An 11326-nucleotide genomic window follows, 5' to 3' on the forward strand; every position below is an offset into this window, starting at 1 on the left:
GGAGTCATTGTCAGAGACACCACATGGACAGCAAACCTGACAGAAAATCTTTACAGAAGACCTTATGGAAAAGTCTGTGTCGATCCCTGATCTCAAAGATCCTAGGATCATGTCACTTCTTTGAACAGAACATAGCGCCTTCTGGGTAAAATGTAATTTCTTCACCCCCAGAGGCAAGGACTTCCATCCTTTTAGCCAGAACTCCATCTCCATCCTCCTCTATTTAAACCTTAAATGGCACATCTACATGTCTGCAGCCCAACAGGAATTCACTGTGCATGATAGTGATGCTCAGAAACAGAGGTGTAAGTGTGAACTTGTGAGGGTGAGCATGTGCTTCCCCTTTGTTAGCCACAGTGTGCAAGGAGGATATAATACAGTAGCATGCTTTCTGTCCCACAGGAATGGCACGCAATGTGGTCGCATTGTGATCTCAGAAGGAAGCCACCTTCATAGAACAAACTTCATCTGGGAGGACTCCCAAGTCCCTTGTCCTAGACACTATGTTTCACTGAGGCTGGGGGCACACAGAGGGACAGAGACTCCCCTGCCCATCAGGATTTTGAACAACGCCTGCTCTTCCAGGGCAAAAGATCCTGAAACCATTCATCCACCTGTCATCCAGCCAGACGTCTGCGAGAGAGATCTACTTCAAGCAGAAAGGACAGAACAAGAGACAATAAAGGACAGCCTTGTGTGACAAGTGCCATGACAGGGACACTCAGGAGGACTGGGGGTGTGCAGGGTTGGCCAGACCAGGTTCCCAGGAGGACAGAGAATGCTCCAGGAGGGTGATCACAGCTGTGTCACTATAGGGAATGCTCGGGAGGACTGGGGGTGTATAGGGTTGGCCAGACTGGGGGACAGGGGCCCGGGAGTGCCCCAGGAGAGTGATCACAGCTGTATCACTACAGAAAATGCTCGGGAGAAGTGGGGGTATGCAGGGTTGGCCAGACTGGGGGCAGGGGCCCAGGAGTGCTCCAGGAGGGTGAACACAGCTATGTCACCATAGGGAATGCTCTGGAGGACTGGGAGTGTGCAGGGTTGGTCAGAACGGTGGGCAGAGGGACCAGGATTGCTCCAGCAGGATGTCACAGTTGTGCCCTTGTGTGGCTACACATGTCAGTGTGACTGGACATTGGCCAGACCGGAAATGACAGGGCGGGTGAGGGGCCATGTCCCTAAACTGTCTTCTACAAGAAAAATTTCAGTAATGAGATTTCTTTCAGTACAATTTCATGTCACATGCATCCGTGAGTTCCTAAAGCTGACTGTGTAGAACATGAAGTACGTAGTTTGCCATTGCTTTCAAACCTGAGGTGCCGGGGGCAGAGCACACTGGATATTTCATACTCTGCTTTCAGAGTATGATGACTTTTTCTGCCTTCATCTCTGACCCAAGCACAGGGAACAAAGGCAATACAATTCTACACTTCAAAATGTCAACAGAAATCTGAAAACCCAAGTTCTCCCAGAATCTAAAGGCTCAGGACCAGGGTGACGGAAAGGGGAGGCAGAGAGCAAGGAACCAAAAGAACATGTCATGTGCATGTGAGCTGGCCCACTTCTCCACCTGTTGGAAGCAAGCCATGCCTGACAGGAGGGAGTCCTACCTGCACCCGGTCCGTCTGTTTGCTGCCCTTGAGCAGAGCAGAGGATGGGCTGAGCCGGGTGTGGGTGTCAGGGGGAGATGGCCAGCTGGCCACAGATGCTACCTGCCAAGTACCTGTACGGCCAGCTCCTGATCCTCAGCTAAGATGAAACAATCAGTATGTTTAGTTATCTATGTCCTGGGACAGGACATGTGCTCAGTGTTTTGGTGACTATATCCTCTCCCATTTTATTTTTTAAAAACATCTTAGGCAGGTTAAGATTGGCATACAAAACTGTTTGTAGTTAATGTATGCAACTTGACCCTCACCCTAACCCTAATATCTAGTTAAGATATACTCAATTTATAATATCGGTCAAAAGTTAGAGGATGGTTTTTAGGAGCTAAGGAATTCAGTGACCAACCTTCTGTCTTATTCTCCCTTGAATCTGTTAAGTTGGAACTCGTTCAGCCACATGCTTTCTGGAGAATGGCCACACGGGGGCAACAGTGAGTAAACACTAACGCAAACCCCACTATAAAGCCAATTCTTCCTTCACCCTGTCAAACTTTGTTCATTCAATGTTTACCGGTTATTGTATACATTATGAAAAGTGTGACTTTGTTGAATTTTGAAAAAACCAAACTAATTCTTTCAACCTGTTAAGAATAGAAGATGTTTTCTAAAATCTGGGAGTTGGCGAGCAGATGAAGGCCCAGGGGTCTGGGAAAAGGCTATTACTGTCGAATCTATTCAGGTCTACTAAGGAAACAAGGATGACTTCTATTCCACTTCTTTGCAGGAAGAATTTGTGTTAACTCACAGCACTGAATCCATACAAAATAGTGTAGCTCAGAGGAAAACAAAAAGAGAATCAACAGCCTCCAGGAGCAGAGAAAGAGCCACACCCAGGAACAGACAAGACAGACCACAGAGGCTCTGCTCAAGCCAATTTATATTTCTGTAGATCCTCTGGAGCTAGAATGTCCCTGGTGCCCCTGGGGGTCGTGGGTCAGGCAGAGAGCACACCCTGATACTGCACTGTTGGAACCCATGACAAGCCTCCTGGTCCCTTCCTCTACGAGACACCCCCTATCCCCTTACTACTCCAGCCTGCTTCTTGGAACTCCCATTCCCCTTTCTGACACCATTGTTGACTTTTACCATCACTGCCATCATATAGAGTACATACTATTTTGTCATTTAAATGTTTTTCATCATGTTCGCTGTGAAACTATACTTTGCATCATCTACCCGGATGTAGATCACCTGCTGCTTTGCATGACATAACTGTGGACTCCAAGTGCCCTCGTGGCATCATGGGGGCTAGTGTCCTGGGCAAGGTCCTCACTAAGTCAGCTCAGCTGTTGCAGTGAAGGCTTGACCCAGGCACTGCTATTTTTGTGCAAGTAAGGGAGCACAGCCAAAGCCTTGGTTTGGGTTCAGAATTGCTCATGGCCCCTTGGCCACATCAGATGGGATGGGGGCACACCCTGAAGACCCTTGCTAATCCAGTGTTGCTCTGGGGAATTTCCAAGGAACAGCCATTTTGTCCAATGGAGGAACTCAATAGGAGTGGGAAGGATGGGAGTCAGAACTCCTGAGATAGAATCCATCTTGGGGGTTGCCCAGAACATCCTAGGAGTTCATTCCATAGTCTTGAATGAATCCATTAATCTAAAAACATTCCATCATTTTAGAAATAATGAGCCTAAAGCTCCGATGAAGTGACTCTCCCAGGTCATACTGGAAATCAGTGAAAGAGCCAGGATGATCTGGGAGATGGCCTCCAGCAGGATCCCCCAGAGTGGCTTTTGCTAGAGCTGCAATCACCCATTTATCTTTCCTGGACTCCCCAACTCTCATGGGACTCTTCATGGGACATATCCTGGGAACAAAGGTCATGTCAGTGCCACAGAAACCTTTGACACTGGCTATACCGAGACTTTGGTGTCAGTGGAGTCCCAAACCATGGGCCATTTCAGAGTTTGTCTGCAAAAGATACGGTTGGTGGGAAACCCACATGATGACAGAGGGTAGAGGAAGATGGAAGCAGCTAGGGACAGAGGGGGTGCCCATGTCACATCTGGCCCCAGATGACACAGTGGTGTCCAGCAGGACAAGCCCCCCAAACACCCCCGAGAGCCTTCACAGAACTCACCCTAAGGTTTGAAGCTGATCTTCCTACATGGGTCAGGAGTGCTCGGCTAGGTCAGGGAAGCATGACACAGAACATAAGAAAGCCACAGCCTTGACAGATGTGTTTTCATGCAACAATAGTTTTCTCCAAATATATTCTGAAATGGTAAAAAAATTCACTGATAAAACATGGATATTTTTGATTAAAAAGAAAGCCATATTTGTTGAATTAATAAATATTTATGGAATATCTACTTAGAGCAAATGTATAGCTCTAATCCCACCTGGGAGCTTGCAAAGTACATAGGATACAATCAATGGATCAATGGTAGGAAGGAATGCAGGCTGAGGGCTAAGAGAGCCATCCTATTCAGAGAGGCCCATTAAGGAAGCCCACTGAGAAGATGCTTTTCAGCCAAGACCAGAAAGACAGGCCAATGAATCCATCTGGGAGAAGAGTGACAGAGCAACTTGATTTTTCATTATTTTGACCATAAAACACAAATGTCAAGAAATATTGTCTAAAGTGTTGATTTGGAACATTTGGTTCTTCTCTGTAACTATTTGGGTTACATGCTAACCTTACTCACTATAAAAATGCTCTAAGAAAATGTCTTATTTAAGCATGGACATCTTGTATTAAAAGGCAAATAAAGGGGCACCTGGGTGGCTCAGTGGATTAAGGCCTCTGCCTTCAGCTCAGGTCATGATCTCAGGGTCCTGGGATCGAGCCCCACATCAGGCCCTCTGCTCGGTGGGGAGCCTGCTTCCCTTCCTCTCTCTCTCTGCTTGCCTCTCTGACTACTTGTGATCTCTCTCTGTCAAATAAATAAATAAAATCTAAAAAAAAAAAAGACAAAAAAATTAACCCTAGCACAACCCTAAACCTACTCCTACCCCAACCCCTGACCCTGAACCTACCCCAAACCCCTAACCTTAACCCCTGACCCTAACCTGTGACCCTAAACCCTGACCGTAAACTTGACCCCAACCCTGACCCTAGGTTGGGCTCAGAGGGGTCTGTTCCCAGAGACCTGGTGCCAAAGCCCCAGGGACTAGGGACACCTGAGCAAATCCAGAGGATTCCACCTGCCACTCAGAAGGAAACCATGCCATTTGGAACTCTGGAAATGATTCAGAGCAGGAGAAATCTGCATGCCCACCTAAGGCAACCCCCACATTCAGTGCCGGCTGGACTCAAACCTGGAGCCTGACACTCACCCTGACCATGCCCTGATCTCAGCCCTTCAGAGTCTTGCCACACAGCTGGCAGATTGAACCTGCCATGATCCTAGGCCCCAACCCTAACCCTTTTTAAAGGACCATGCCCAGAGGCCTGGCTCCAGATCCCCAGGGAATGGGGACACCTAAGCGAAGCAGAGGGCTCATCCTACAACAAAGTCAGAAATCATGCCTTTTGGAACTGCAGAAAGGATTTAGAGAAGAAATCTGAATGAAATCTTGAACCAATCCCTGCTTATTTATAGTGCCATACCATACTGAATGCAAAGCCTGAGCACGATACTCTCCTTAACTCTAGCCCTCAATTCAGACATCTGTGAAGGTCTCCACACTTAAGCAAACCACACCTTCCATGCTCCTGGGGCCACCCCTATCCTAGATTAAGACATAGGTATAAACAGGAACACAACTTTCTACCAAAAGGACATACAAGAGATCAAGAGACCCATGAAAAAGTGCTCCACATCACTTAGCATCAGGGAAATACAAATCAAAACCACAATGAGATACCACCTTACAACAGCTGGCATGGCTAAAATTATCAAGGCCAGGAAAAACAAATGTTGGTGAGGACATGGTGAAAGGGGAACCCTCTTACACTGCTGGTGGAAAAGCAAGCTCGTACAGCCACTCTGCCAAATGTTACCAAGTTTCTTCAAGAACTTTAACATAGAGCTACCCTATGACCCAACAATTGCACTACTAGGTATTTACCCCAAGACACAGTGGCACCTGCTCCCCAATGTTCATTGCAGCATTATCCTCTCTAGCCAAAGTATGGAAAGAGCTCAGATGTTCATGGACAGATGAATGGATAAAGAAGATGTGATTCATATCTACAACAGAATACTATTCAGCCATCAGAGAGGATGAAGACTTACCATCACATCCACCTGGATGGAATTGGAGGGTGTTATGCTGAGCAAAATAAGTCTATCAGAGAAAGACAGTTGGTACATGGGTTCACTCCTATGTGAAATAGAAGAAACACCACAGACGATCAGAGGGGAAGGGAGGGAAAGCTGAATGGGAAGTCATCAGAAAGGGAGAAAAACCATGAGAGATTCTTCAGTACAGAAGCAAACTGTTGGGTTTGTTACAGAAACAAACTGAGGGTTGCTGCAGGGGAGGTGGCTAGGGGATGCGGTAACTGGGTGATGGACATTAAGGAGGGCATGGGATGCAATGAGCCCTGGGTGTTACACACACCTGATCTATTATTGAACACTATATCTGAAACTAATGATGCACTCTAAGTTGCCTCATTGAATTTAAGTTAAACAAAAAGTACTCAAGCAAACACTCCTAAAAATCTGTATGGAACCAGCAAAGATACTGAACAGGCAACACAATGCTGAGAAAGGAAAACAAAGCTGGAAGAGTCACAATTCTAGATTTCAAGTTCTACTACAAAGCTGTAGTCATCCTAACAGGATGGTCCTGGCGCAAAAATACACACACCAACCAAGGGAACAGGACAGAAGCTCAGATATAAACCCGCAGTTCTGTGCCCAATTAATCTTCCACAAAGCAGGCAAGAATATCAAAAAGGAAAAAGACAGTCTTTACAACAAACAGTTTTGGAAAAACTGGACAGCCACGCACAAAAGAATGCAGTTACTCTGCTTCCTTACACCATACAGACAAATAAACTTAAAACAGTTTCAAGACCTCAGTGAAAGACCTGGAACCAGGGAGGAGTCAAGATGGCGGAGAAGTAGCAGCTGAGACTACTTCAGGTTGCGGGAGATCAGCTAGATAGCTTATCTAAAGATTGCAAACACCTACAAATCCAACGGGAGATCGAAGAGAAGAAGAACAGCAATTCTAGAAACAGAAAATCAACCACTTGCTGAAAGGTAGGACTGGCGGAGAAATGAATCCAAAGGGACGGGAAGACAGACCCCGGGGGGAGGGGCCGGCTCCCGGCAAGCGGCGGAGCAACGGAGCACAAAATCGGGACTTTTAAAAGTCTTTTCCGCTGAGGGACATCGCTCCAGAGGCTTAACTGGGGTGAAGCCCACGCGGGGCCACTGTGGCCTCAGGTCCCGCAGGGTCACAGAAGGATCGGGGTGTCTGAGTGTCGCAGAGCTCGCAGGTATTAGAACGGGGAAGCCGGCTACAGAGACGGAGCCGAGGAGTGACTCTCAGCTCGGGGTTACCTTGAACCGGTCGCAGGCTCGGTGAGCTCGGAGCGCAGCCGGAGGCCAGGCAGACGGGAGTAATTGGACGCTGTTCCCTGAGGGCGCACTGAGGAGTGGGACCCCAGCTCTCGGCTCCTCCGGGCCGGAGACTGGGAGGCAGCCATCTTCCTTCCCGTCCTCCGGACTCTACGGAAAGCACTCAGGGAACAAAAGCTCCCGAAAGCAAACCCGAGCGGATTACTCAGCCAGGCCCCTGGTAAGGGTGGTGCGACTCCGCCTGGGGCAAAGACACTTGAAAATCACTACAACAGGCCCCTCCCCCAGAAGATCAACAAGAAACCCAGCCAGGACCAAGTTCACTTAGGAGGAGTGCGGTTTCAATACCAAGGAGAGCAGCGGAATTCCAGAGGAGGAGAAAGCAAAGCACGGAACTCATGGCTTTCTCCCCATGATTCTTTAGCCTTGCAGTTAATTTAATTTTTTTTTCTTTTTCAATTTTTTTCTCTTCTTCTGCTAAATTTTTTTTAAACTTTTACCCTTTTCTTTTTTAACGTTTTTTTAACTAGTTTATCCAATATATATATATTTTTTCCTTTTTATATTTTTTTCATTATTGGTTTTCTTTTTTTTATTTGTTTCTTTTTTCTTTTTTATTTTATTTTTTTTTTCTTTCTGAACCTCTTTTTATCCCCTTCCCCCCCCCCTCACGATTTGGGATCTCTTCTGATTTGGCTAAAGCATATTTTCCTGGGGTTGTTGCCACCCTTTTAGTATTTTACTTACTCCTTCATATACTCTTATCTGGACAAAATGACAAGGCGGAAAAATTCACCACAAAAAAAAGAACAAGAGGCAGTACCAAAGGCTAAGGACCTAATCAATACAGACATTGGTAATATGTCAGATTTAGAGTTCAGAATGACGATTCTCAAGGTTCTAGCTGGGCTCGAAAAAGGCATGGAAGATATTAGAGAAACCCTCTCGGGAGATATAAAAGCCCTTTCTGGAGAAATAAAAGAACTAAAATCTAATCAAGTTGAAATAAAAAAAGCTATTAATGAGGTGCAATCAAAAATGGAGGCTCTCACTGCTAGGATAAATGAGGCAGAAGAAAGAATTAGCGATATAGAAGACCAAATGACAGAGAATAAGGAAGCTGAACAAAAGAGGGACAAACAACTACTGGACCACGAGGGCAGAATTCGAGAGATAAGTGACACCATAAGACGAAACAACATTAGAATAATTGGGATTCCAGAAGAAGAAGAAAGAGAGAGGGGAGCAGAAGGTATATTGGAGAGAATTATTGGAGAGAATTTCCCCAATATGGCAAAGGGAACAAGCATCAAAATCCAGGAGGTTCAGAGAACCCCACTCAAAATCAATAAGAATAGGTCCACACCCCGTCACCTAATAGTCAAATTTACAAGTCTTAGTGACAAAGAGAAAATCCTGAAAGCAGCCCGGGAGAAGAAGTCTGTAACATACAATGGTAAAAATATTAGATTGGCAGCAGACTTATCCACAGAGACCTGGCAGGCCAGAAAGAGCTGGCATGATATATTCAGAGTACTAAACGAGAAAAACATGCAGCCAAGAATACTATATCCAGCTAGGCTATCATTGAAAATAGAAGGAGAGATTAAAAGCTTCCAGGACAAACAAAAACTGAAAGAATTTGCAAACACCAAGCCAGCTCTACAGGAAATATTGAAAGGGGTCCTCTAAGCAAAGAGAGAACCTAAAAGTAGTAGATCAGAAAGGAACAAAAACAATATACAATAGCAGTCACCTTACAGGCAATACAATGGCACTAAATTCATATCTCTCAATAGTTACCCTGAATGTTAATGGGCTAAATGCCCCAATCAAAAGACACAGGGTATCAGAATGGATAAAAAAACAAAACCCATCTATATGTTGCCTACAAGAAACTCATTTTAAACCCGAAGACACTTTCAGATTTAAAGTGAGGGGGTGGAAAAGAATTTACCATGCTAATGGACATCAGAAGAAAGCAGGAGTGGCAATCCTTATATCAGATCAATTAGATTTTAAACCAAAGACTATAATAAGAGATGAAGATGGACACTATATCATACTCAAAGGATCTGTCCAACAAGAAGATCTAACAATTGTAAATATCTATGCCCCTAACGTGGGAGCAGCCAACTATATAAACCAATTAATAACAAAATCAAAGAAACACGTCGACAATCATACAATAATAGTAGGGGACTTTAACACTCCCCTCACTGAAATGGACAGATCATCCAAGCAAAAGATCAACAAGGAAATAAAGGCCTTAAATGACACACTGGACCAGATGGACATCACAGATATATTCAGAACATTTCATCCCAAAGCAACAGAATACACATTCTTCTCTAGTGCACATGGAACATTCTCCAGAATAGATCACATCCTTGGTTCTAAATCAGGTCTTAACTGTTATCAAAAAATTGGGATCATTCCCTGCATATTTTCAGACCACAATGCTCTGAAGCTAGAACTCAATCGCAAGAGGAAATTTGGAAAGAACCCAAATACATGGAGACTAAACAGCATCCTTCTAAAGAATGAATGGGTCAACCAGGAAATTAAAGAAGAATTGAAAAAATTCATGGAAACAAATGATAATGAAAATACAACAGTTCAAAATCTGTGGGACACAACAAAGGCAGTCCTGAGAGGAAAATATATAGCGGTACAAGCCTTTCTCAAGAAACAAGAAAGGTCTCAGGTACACAACCTAACCCTACACCTAAAGGAGCTGGAGAAAGAACAAGAAAGAAACCCTAAACCCAGCAGGAGAAGAGAAATCATAAAGATCAGAGCAGAAATCAATGAAATAGAAACCAAAAAAACAATAGAACAAATCAACGAAACTAGGAGTTGGTTCTTTGAAAGAATTAATAAGATTGATAAGCCCCTGGCCAGACTTATCAAAAAGAGAAGAGAAAGGACCCAAATAAATAAAATCATGAATGAAAGAGGAGAGATCACAACTAACACCAAAGAAATACAGACAATTATAAGAACATATTATGAGCAACTCTATGCCAACAAATTTGACAATCTGGAAGAAATGGATGCATTCCTAGAGACCTATAAACTACCACAACTGAACCGGGAAGAAATAGAAAGCCTGAACAGACCCATAACCAGTAAGGAGATTGAAACAGTCATCAAAAATCTCCAAACAAACAAAAGCCCAGGGCCAGACGGCTTCCCGGGGGAATTCTACCAAACATTTAAAGAAGAACTAATTCCTATTCTCCTGAGACTGTTCCAAAAAATAGAAATGGAAGGAAAACTTCCAAACTCATTTTATGAGGCCAGCCTCACCTTGATCCCCAAACCAGACAAGGATCCCATCAAAAAAGAGAACTACAGACCAATATCATTGATGAACACAGATGCAAAAATTCTCACCAAAATACTAGCCAATAGGATTCAACAGGACATTAAAAGGATTATTCACCACGACCAAGTGGGATTTATTCCAGGGCTGCAAGGTTGGTTCAACATCCGCAAATCAATCAATGTGATACAACACATTAATAAAAGAAAAAACAGGAACCATATGATACTCTCCATAGATGCTGAAAAAGCATTTGACAAAGTACAGCATCCCTTCCTGATCAAAACTCTTCAAAGTGTAGGGATAGAGGGCACATACCTCAATATTATCAAAGCCATCTATGAAAAACCCACCGCAAATATCATTCTCAATGGAGAAAAACTGAAAGCTTTTCCGCTAAGGTCAGGAACACGGCAGGGATGTCCGTTATCACCACTGCTATTCAACATAGTACTAGAAGTCCTAGCCTCAGCAATCAGACAACAAAAAGAAATTAAAGGCATCCAAATCGGCAAAGAAGAATTCAAACTATCACTCTTCGCAGATGATATGATACTATATGTGGAAAACCCAAAAGACTCCACTCCAAAACTGCTAGAACTTGTACAGGAATTCAGTAATGTGTCAGGATATAAAATCAATGCACAGAAATCAGTCGCATTTCTCTACACCAACAATAAGACAGAAGAAAGAGAAATTAAGGAGTCCATCCCATTTACAATTGCACCCAAAACTATAAGATACCTAGGAATAAACCTAACCAAAGAGACTAAGAATCTATACACAGAAAACTATAAAGTACTCATGAAAGAAATTGAGGAAGACACAAAGAAATGGAAAAATGT

This window comes from Lontra canadensis, unplaced genomic scaffold (genome assembly GCF_010015895.1).
Source record: "Lontra canadensis isolate GAN:19392208 unplaced genomic scaffold, GSC_riverotter_1.0 scaffold85, whole genome shotgun sequence".
Lineage (NCBI taxonomy): Eukaryota > Metazoa > Chordata > Mammalia > Carnivora > Mustelidae > Lontra > Lontra canadensis.